The sequence below is a fragment of the Mastomys coucha genome, unplaced genomic scaffold (genome assembly GCF_008632895.1).
Source record: "Mastomys coucha isolate ucsf_1 unplaced genomic scaffold, UCSF_Mcou_1 pScaffold21, whole genome shotgun sequence".
Lineage (NCBI taxonomy): Eukaryota > Metazoa > Chordata > Mammalia > Rodentia > Muridae > Mastomys > Mastomys coucha.
In genome coordinates, this window is record NW_022196904.1 from 157,874,448 (window position 1) to 157,884,127 (window position 9,680).

The window sequence follows — 9,680 nt, forward strand, 5'->3', positions numbered from 1 at the left end:
CCCGAGTCCAGCAGGGCCGCGGGCTGGTTGCTTGTCCTGCGCAGTTTCTCTGCTCCAGGCACAAACACGGCGGAAAGCCGGCGCCTCGCAGACACACACAGATCCACGCATACAGTAGAGCTGTCTAGAGCCACATTCTTGCACACCGCCCCCTGCTCCCCCCGCGAGCTCCCGGAGTCGCTGAGCAGGGCGAGTGACAGGAGCGTCCCTCCAACCCGCGCCTGGCCGGGCAGGGAGGAGCGGCTCGCGGGGCCAACTGCGGCGCGTCTTCCGGCGCCCGTGGAGGCGGCGAGGGTGGGACGCGGGGCGGAGCCCGAGTTTAGGAAGAGGAGGGGACGGCTGTCATCAATGAAGTCATATTCATAATCTAGTCCTCGCTCCCTCTGTTTCTGTACTCTGGGTGACTCAGAGAGGGAAGATTCAGCCAGCACACTGCTCGCGAGCAAGGTAAATATAACTTACAACTCCTTTCTCTTCTCTCTCCGGCTCCGGCCTTTCGGCTGCAGCCGCTGCCGCTGAACCCCTCCGGCACCGCGCCGTCTTCGCCCCGGATTATGCATCCTTATCCTAATCATTATTTATTGTGCATGCTCGAAGATCAAAACAAACAGGCGGGCCAACCGCTACAACAACAAAAAAGCCCGCCTCTTCCCCGCGGGCCTCAGGTGGAAAGCTCTAACCACAGCTCCCGGGTGGCGATAGAAGAAACAAAGTTTCAACCGAACCTTGCGGTTCTAATAATAACAGTAATAATTACTTCTCCGAGGGGGCAAGGAGAAGAAATCCCAACATGTCACAGCCTTGACCCTGGGCAGGTTGACAGGGATGCGCTGCCAACTCAGGGTTGCAACACACACTCGGCTAGGTTGCATCCCCCCCAATCCCCTAAAAAGCAGATGTGGTGAGGGCTGGTGGCAGGAGAAGGGCTTGGGAACTCGGGGCGGGGGGGGGGGGGGGGCGGGGGTTGGGAGGCGGGGGACTGGAAACGCGACAGTTCACCCCGAACCATCCTCCCCATTAGAGTTGGAAGGGAACAGGAAAGGAGGGTGAGGAGCCCGGCTGGCGGCAAGGCGCCAACCAACACGGCTGCTATTCGCCTCCCGGGGACTTGTTTAAAGGGCTCCGGCTGCGGGGACGAGAGCAGATCGTGGCTGCAGGAGTAGTTTGGGCTGGCGCACTGAGCGGGCGGCGGCCACTACCTCGGGGTTGGTGCCTGCAGGCTCCGAGGTGTCATCTCCACTCCCCGGGTCCCCTAGGGCAGGGAAGGGAATGTTGACTGGTGACAGGCCTTGAGGTGAAAGGGTTGCCCCGGGGGCTATGGCCGTGGCGCGGCGGACCTTCTTGTCTGGTACCTAGAAGCAGCGCGGGCTGGGATGTTGAAGTTCGGGTTGTCCAGCCCGGGTCTCATTACAGAGGGTGGAAGGAAGCCCCAAGGAGAGAGGTCCGAGGTGTCCACTGGGCTCCGTTAGCCTCCCCTCCCCTCTCTGGGTTTGTTTTCTTTTGCTTGGTGTCTTTCCTTGGCTAGCGCCGAAGAAGCTGCAGACGCGGGGCGCCTGGGATGGGTCTGGGTGTCAGGGGCGCACAGGGACCCGGGAGAGCGACGGTGGCTGAGGGCTGGGGAGGCCATGATCCGGATAATCCTCTCTGCCTGACTGTCACAACAGGACCCGCACGCACCCGGGCAGCGGCCGTGGTGTTCGCCCTGGAAGGGGAAGGGCTGCAGTGGGGAGGAAACAGGGGGTGGAGAAGGAGGGAGGCGGGGAGAGCCGGTGGGAGCCTCCTCCTAGCGATGACACTCACCCCTTCCTTCTTGCACCCTGCTTTCGAGTTTGCTTTATTCCCATCCCAACATAGTTCACCCCTTCCCTTGCCTCCTCCTCCTCCTCCTCCCCCATCGCTGGGCTGCCTCCCCACCCGTTGGCGTTGCAAAACAGGGCCACGCCATCTGCATAGGTGTCGCGATGTACTTCCCCAAATCACTGGTCCAGCGCGCCAGCCCCTGGGCGCCCTCCAGCCATCAAGCGCACACCAGCACAGTGCCCCCCGGTGCCCCGCACCAGGCCGCGCAGCCTGGACGCAGTGACACCGCGCCGGGCGGGGCGCAGCGGTGAGGACTCTAGGGGACACCCGCGCTCCGGCCCGGGAGCTCACGCCGGTTTCCGGTACCTGCAGGAGATCGCCGGGTGCGGGTGTCTGCATTCACCCCCGCCGCCTGGATCACATTATTATTTTTATACCGGTTGCTATTCGCTGCGGAGAGTGGTGAGCGCCGGGCTGGTAGGGCTGCCTGGGGGATGGGGGCGGAGGGAAGTTGGACACCAATCAACCCGGAAAAAAAAAAAAAAAGTTTGGCAGGGCCGCAAGTCGGATGGAGGGGCTGGAGGGGGCGGCGGGCTGGCGTGAGTGTGCAGTGCGCCAGGGACCAGTGAGTGGCGAGCTGCGCGGGCTGCGTCGCTAGCCCGAGCACTCCCAGGAGCCGGACGCAGACCCGGCTGGGTCTGGCGGCGGGAGGCGGTGGCGGTGGCGGTGGCGGTGCGTGCAGCGGCGAGGGCGAGTGCGTGGCGCGCGCGAGCGGCGGAGAATCAGGAAGTCACCGCGGCGAAGCGCACAGACGTGTTTGATCGCCGTGACATGACGCGCGCGAGGGAGGAAGAGGAGGTGGCGGGGGCCGGGCCGCGGGCGCCGGCCTAAGCCGCGCTGTGCACACCGCTCCCTCGCAGCCCCGGGCGGCGCCAGCCCCGAGCCCTGGCCGTTCAGCGTCGCCCAGGTAAGGAGCCGGCTCCTCCCCGCTGCCGCCGCCGCCGCCCGCTGAGCTTTCTAGGTCTTTCTCTGCCGGCCCCCCTCCCATCTTTGGCTCGCCTTCCGTGCAAAGTCAGGCAGGCAATCGATTGCAGGGAAAACTTTCCAGCGGGAGGCACTGCGCGGGGGAGATGGAGGCCTCGCGGGTGGCTGGCGTTGTCAGTTCTCTCCGCTCCAGGTCCGGAGAGAGTGAGTCGCTGCGCCCTGCGGCTGTTGCACGTTCAAACTTCGGGCCTAAACGTGCTTCCAACTCTCGCAGGATTTTTTTACTCCACGAAGAAAATAAACACCCCCAAGCGGTCCACTCTCTCGCGGGGCCTTGGGGGTGTTTAAAGCGAGGGAGGAAGGTGTAGGAGGGGAGAGAGCGAGGGCGTAGTGCAGAATCATTTCTCATTCAGTGTCTGCACCGAGTGTTATGTAATTTTAGTGGCACATGGGTGAGAAGCCCACACTGGGCTTCTCCCTCCTTTGTTTATATAACTTTTGGGGAGTTTTGCCAGGCTGTATCCTTTATCCCCTCCTCCCCAGTGCAGTGGAGGTTGGTGCTTTTGAAAAAAAGCAGAGTGACCAGAGTTAGCACTGTTTTGTTGAGGTGTCATCATTCTGTCCTTTTTAGTCATCTCGTTGACACAGATTCCTTTGTATGCTTAACAATGGAGCATAAGGAAGACGTTAAGTACTCACGTTTGTTCTTTGCGCCTGGTGGTAATGTTTTAAAGTTTCAGTTAATTTTCAGACTTCTCTTTACCTGGTTTGCATGCCTTGCTTGTGGGAACACCTAAGATGGTTTGAGACTTTCTTGGGTTTGGGTAGCACAAAATTCCTCTCCACGACTCGGAAACCAGTGAGAGCTCTTCTAATATTAAAGCCGTGTTCGGTGTTATGCGCGCATGTCCTTACACATGCACATTCTAGTGTTTTCAGCAAAGGCTTTCTCCAATTTGGGAGGCTTTACCTGAAGCTGCTACCTACATGTCGAGCTTCAGGATGGCGTCTAAGCACACCCAGTAGAAGGGTTAGGAGGCTTGACAGGATTGTTTCTAAGGTGGCATTATTATGCAAATGGAACACACTTTTTTCTTTTCAGAATCTAATTGCCCTTTTATTCCTCCAGGCTTGCTGACTTGCTTTTAAAAGACTGAGTTTGGATAGTTGAGGAAGGGAACCCAAAGTGGAGACAGGAGACTAAGGTCTAAGGACAAAAAGTTAAAGTATGGGTTAAAGTATGCTGTGAACTTGTGTGAAAATGCCGTAAGGAAACGCATTATTTTGTACGGTCAGTATACACTAAGACAAATTTTAAGAAAAAAGAAAACCTTAAGAATGCAACTACAACAACAGACTACAAAATACTCCCTTTCACCTCAAATGTTTATTACTGAAAAACTGGGAGACTTAGAGACACCTGTTGTTAAGATAGGTTGAGGAGAAATAATCCACAGGGTAGAGGTAGGGAGGTAGAGGCAGAGGTAGAGATAGAGGGCTATCTAGGTTTTCTTTAGGCCTTTTAAAAGTGGGGCCATATTGGTAGAGAATGTTTTTTTTTTTTTTTTTTTTTTAATGAATTAGGATTTGGAGATGTCAGACCCTTTGACAGGGAGGGGAGGAGGGACCACCTCAGGCAGCCTTTCTCTCAGAACTTGTATCACTCACAGCTCAGCATTGGCTCTGGCTGCACTCTGGTGTCTCACAGAAAACACCAGAGCTTGCTCAAAGCAGCCTTAGATCTTTCTTTGCTTTTGTGCTTTTGTAAAGTGGCTTTTTTTTTTTTTTTTTTTAAACATTTCTCATCAAGTTTCTTGAAAAATGCTCTGGCCAACACCTGAGGCTTAGAACTGACAGCAATAAAAGTGTCTCTTGTATGGTTAGTGCTTGAATTCTTTTTTTTTTTTCTTTTTTTAAGTATTCCTGACACAGTATACTTAGAAAGTAACCCCTTTGCAGGTAATTATTTAAAGCTCTGTTTCTTTGTAAGCTGAAAATAAACCTTTCTACAGGTGGGGGTAAAAGCACATCTGTCTCTTCTAGAGGGCAGCTGGATAGTCTAGGATACTGTACAATACTATAATATTTTGACGTCTCCTATGAAAGGCTCATTGTGGTTTAGAGGGCCGTAAACAGAGAAGTTTCATAAATTATGGAAGTGGTGCTGTCCTCCAGGAGTTCCAGGTTGTTCTCTCCCTTAGAAGTCTTCCTTTGTAAACAAGGCCTTTGTCAACCCTCCTAGGTCAGCAGCTTTTTGCTGCTCTAGAGAAATAATAAATCACTATTTATGACACTTTGACTTGCTGCCATGAGGACTCCTGACATATCTCAGGCACCACGCTGAGGACTGGTCCCCAGTCTCAGCATTGTGAAGGAGTGCCAGCCAGCCTGGGCCACCAGAAGTTAGGATTCAAACTGTTTCGTAAGGTGTTGAAGGAAGAAAACTATGGGTCACAGTTCCCCTCTATGGGAGTTTCTAATGAACAAATGAAGAATTTGCCCCTCATATGAAAAGCCAGATTTGGAGATTATTTTTAATTTTTTCCCACTGTCATTGTTCAGAAAACTTTGTGTGCGTAATTTTTAATATCTAACTAGTTAATAAACTTATGAGCCATTACATAAGTAATTGGGTATAGTACAGTTGTTGGTAATTTATTTGGTAGAGTGTTTGGGAAGTTGTAAGGCGTTCGTTTTTTTCTATGCAGAAAATCGTGACTGCTAATTAGAGAACACAGGAGTCTAATACTATGCCTTGCCAGAGTTTGTGAAAAAGCGTATTTATTTGCCTAAGATATTTGTTACCAAGTTAAATAGGATCTCGCAGAGTTTGAAAGACTTTATGTCTTTGTTATTGTTTATTATATCTTTATTATTTTCCATATTATCTTTAGCACCTTTCCTTGAAAGTGTTCAGGATATATCCGCACTTTAAAGTACTAAAGTTTTTTTAATGTAATTTAAAAACTTGAATAATTATACTTCAGTAAACCGTCTAAGGGATCTGATGGAGCCAGTACCTAAATGGTGGGGTTTTAAAACATTGACTAGAACAATCTCATTAATTCTCTCCCATGATCACCTCGAGTGATGCATTGAATAAGGAAGTAGATTCTGATTTTTTTATTTGTTTGCTTTTTGGAGACAAAGCCTTATGTATGCGAGACAGGCCCAGAATTCACAATCTGCCTGCTCCTATATCTCTATTGGCGTTACAGCTGTGTATCACACCTGGAGCTACGGATAGAGCACAGGGCTTTGTGCATGCCGGGTAACTACTCCACCAATGGCAGCCTTAACCCACAATTTATTTCTGGACTTTTAGGAAACTTCGTATGAATCTCGATATTTTACTGGTTGTTTGGGGCCTGTGGGGCATTGTGACAAGTATAATCAGGCTATAATTCCATGTGATTTATAGCATCCAAGAATACTGCAGTTTTAGGTGGGTAAGCCTCAGTCCTATACCAGTACATGTTCTACATTTGTGCAAATACTACTGTCTTAGAAACTTTTCAAAACAAATTACTTAATCTAAGTGTGGTCTGGAGTTTGTAATTGATGAATAGAATCCCCAGAAGTTGAGGCTGAAATAAAACTTAGTTTAAAAGCCATTGCGCTATAATTATAATCCCCTCTTCTTTAAAAAACAAAGCAAAACAAAATACTGGATTTGGCATTTGGGGGTTACAATTAGGTTTTTAAAAAATGGCTGAGAAAAGCTGTAGTGTGTAGCCCCCCAGGTTACCTGAGGGGGATTCTCTGTGGGTCCACACTCCAGTTCTGCCTTTCTTTTTTGGGATGCTTGTGCATTTATGTGGTACACTGCAGTTTCTGCCATCCCACTGGGAGATGAGCCATCCCCATGGAAATTGAAGGTCTAGGAGGAAAGTCTCTCCTGCCCCCAGGCTTTTTAACAACTGGACACATAATAGCTTGGCAAATATTTGCAGCTATTCTGTGGTTTGCTGTTCTGTTTTGAGATACCATTAAGCAAAGTCCAAAATTCTACTAAAAGAAAAAAATCAGTAGTCAGTAAGAAATGGTATTTGCCAGAGTGTACCTGAGCATCTAGACACAGGAAGCGAGTAGACTGCTGAGCCCTGTAACAGATCAGGACCAGCTCTCTTGACTTCATGGGACAGATAAAATTTTACGAGAGGGTGGAAGAACAGAGTAAAGATGGGGGTGGTGGGTGAAGTCAATCTCAGATCAGAAGAAAGCCTAAGCTCATGGGGACTAAGCTTGAACAAGCCTTAGGAAGACCACTGGACCTGTTTTGACCTGGTTATCTGGACCAAGAGGTCCCACCAGGAGGGAACTGCTATAAGATAAAGTTGAAGATTGTAGAAAGTCATGTCTTAGAGGATAGAGAATGAGTCTTTTTATCTATGACTTCTGGAGGCTTGTCTCTCAGAATTATATCTATGATCTATCTATCTATCTATCTATCTATCATCTATCTATCTATCTATCTATCTATCTATCCAACCATCTGTCTGACTTTCTATAATTTTAATATTATTATTTTATGTATATATGTTTTGTCTTCATGTATGTCTGTGTACTGTGTTTGTGGCTGTTGCCCACAGAAGTTGTAAATAGTCCTGAGCCCCCAATAGGCACTAGGAATCCATCATCAGGAAGAATATCCTGTGCTCTTAACCATTGGGCGATCTCTCCAGCCCCTCTCAGAAATTTTGAGACAAGCGTACTGATTCATGAACGAAGTTATGTTTTGGATTAATCTCATAACTTATATATTCAAGTTCAAGGTGGAACTTGAAGATCTTAGGATTCTGGCAGTAACAAGCATTTATATATGATAAGCTCTCAGGATGTCTGATCACTTTATATCTTATTTGGTTTATCTCAAATGTAAGCTTGTCACTTGATTTCCAGTGTGCATCCAGTGGTAGGCAAGGAACTTGAAACCCAGAGAGGTTCAGTGGACCTCTTGATGACAGACTGGTTCCTAAATGGTTATTGTTGTGGATTTGAAGGATTTACTGTTGAGTTCCGATTATGACTGTGTCAGTCAGGGAACACTGGGCATATCAAAGATCAGTTGGCCTAGAGGTGTAGTCTGGTAGTAGAAGGATCACCTAACGTGTGCTTGTTAGGCTCATGTCCTTGAATCAGCCCCCAGTGCTGTAAGACCATCCATCACTTACTTAAGCCTAGTTCATTCCTCGTGGAAGCCTAAATGTTGAGTTTTACTCCTGAGTACAAGTGAGCCTGCCATCCAGACTTTAAGGCATGCATTTTATACTTTTTAAAAACTTGTTAGTGACTAGATGAAATTTTTGTAGTGGAAGCCATTGATTATTGTCAGCATCCTAAGACAAGATTGCTTTGGAAAGGAGTCTCCCATGTCTGGGAAGGACAGGCATGCCTACAACATGTATGAGTGGTTACATTTCAGGATGATGCCCACTTGGGAAATGAGCTTTTGGTAGCTTGATTCATCAGTTTCTTTTATGGCCAACAGCCTAATGGTATATACTCACGGGGATTTGAGAAGTGAGTTTACCTTTTTCAGGTCTCTGTTCTCCAAGTCCCAGATTAGAGAGGTGAGTTGTTTCTGTATTAAAGAGGTCTCTTACACATTTTGGGTTTTCTGATAAAATACCTTGCTTGGGAACATTGTTGGTCCTCATGGGCCTGGAATAGACTGTATCTCAGATGGACTCCTGTAGGATGGTAACTCAGGTTTCTGTGGGAGTGATACTGTGAAGGGAGGATTCAGCTCAGTCAGTGCTTAGAGCCCACGGGGGTTAGGGTGGGAGGGTAATTAGTGCTGCAGCACAATTTGTTATCTTTGCCCTGCACCAGGCTTCCTCCTCGCCTTTGCCAGGTCTGACTCTGGGCAAGGACAGTCCCAAGGCAGTTTATTTAAAGTCAGGGCAACAGCTCAGGCATGTCCTAAATTTGTTTCCCTGATTGAAAGATGAAAGAGAGTTCACAGAAGCCCAGGGAACAGAGAAGTTTTCATCAAGCACTTCCTAAAACACAGATGACTTTGAGATGAATGGCAAGCCAACATGAATAATATGTTGTCAATGCTTTTCTAGGTTTTGGGTGGGATACCTTATATTAGGCGCAGTCATGATTTTTGTTGCCTAATCATATTGTCACAAATCATAGTGTGAAGCATGTCTAAGTTCTACTTCTCAGGCCAAGTAGCAGTGTGGACCTTTATGATGTTTTAAACAGAAGACAGACACTCTTGGCGTCTGAACAGGAGGCTTCCGGTAAACTGACTATTTCCTTTACGTTCACTGTGGTCCTATGCACGGTGCCTACGCTAATGGTGCTCTGTCCTGTTCTAGGCAGATTGCTCCCTCTTGTTAAGGAGTTCAGTTCCCCTACAGAGAAGGGTGTGTGGAATGAAGAGATGCAGCCCGCCCTCCCGACTGGCTTCTGAGTCAGCAGACAGACACAAAGGACCCTTATCTTGCTGTATCTGCCAAGTCTTATCGCTCTCCTGTAACAGCCAGAGTGCTTGGGAAGGGCTGAGTTATTCTTAGGCCTTGGACCAAGTTCTTATTTATGATGGTCCACCGTTAGCCTGGCCCTCAGAGTCTTCCTGTAAAGGGAGTTGTGGGAAAGACTGGCTGGAGACTCGGACTTTCTCCAAGCTTCCTTAGGAACTCTGCACAAGGGAGGTTTGGAGGGATTGTCCAAGCTACCGAGCACGGCCCCACTCACTCTTCTTGTTTTTTTTTTTTATTTTTTATTTTTTTGAGCTTCAAAGCCTGACCACAGTACTAGCATCTCCACTAAGCCTTCCCTTTGAGTATCATCCCCACCCCCATATTGCTTTGGGGTCATTTAGCTAGACCCATACTGGTTTTGGAAGATCTCCATCTTTTTTTTTTCTTTGTTACCATATA

The 9,680-nt window shown here is 48.7% G+C and overlaps 1 protein-coding gene across 4 annotated transcripts in view; it reads left to right on the forward strand.

Moving 5' to 3' along the window:
- Window positions 1-314: 314 nt before the first annotated feature.
- The window catches only part of Smarca2 (SWI/SNF related, matrix associated, actin dependent regulator of chromatin, subfamily a, member 2), a 173,218-nt gene continuing 163,852 nt past the window's right edge, over window positions 315-9,680 (forward strand). The window contains exon 1 of one of the 4 annotated variants that reach the window (XM_031390004.1): window positions 315-447. The gene's annotated coding sequence lies outside the window, so the exon portion shown is untranslated. Of the gene's footprint in view, window positions 448-1,840; window positions 2,263-2,634; window positions 2,768-9,680 lie in introns of those variants that run through there. The other 3 variants (XM_031390008.1, XM_031390006.1, XM_031390005.1) reach the window with 3 other exon arrangements.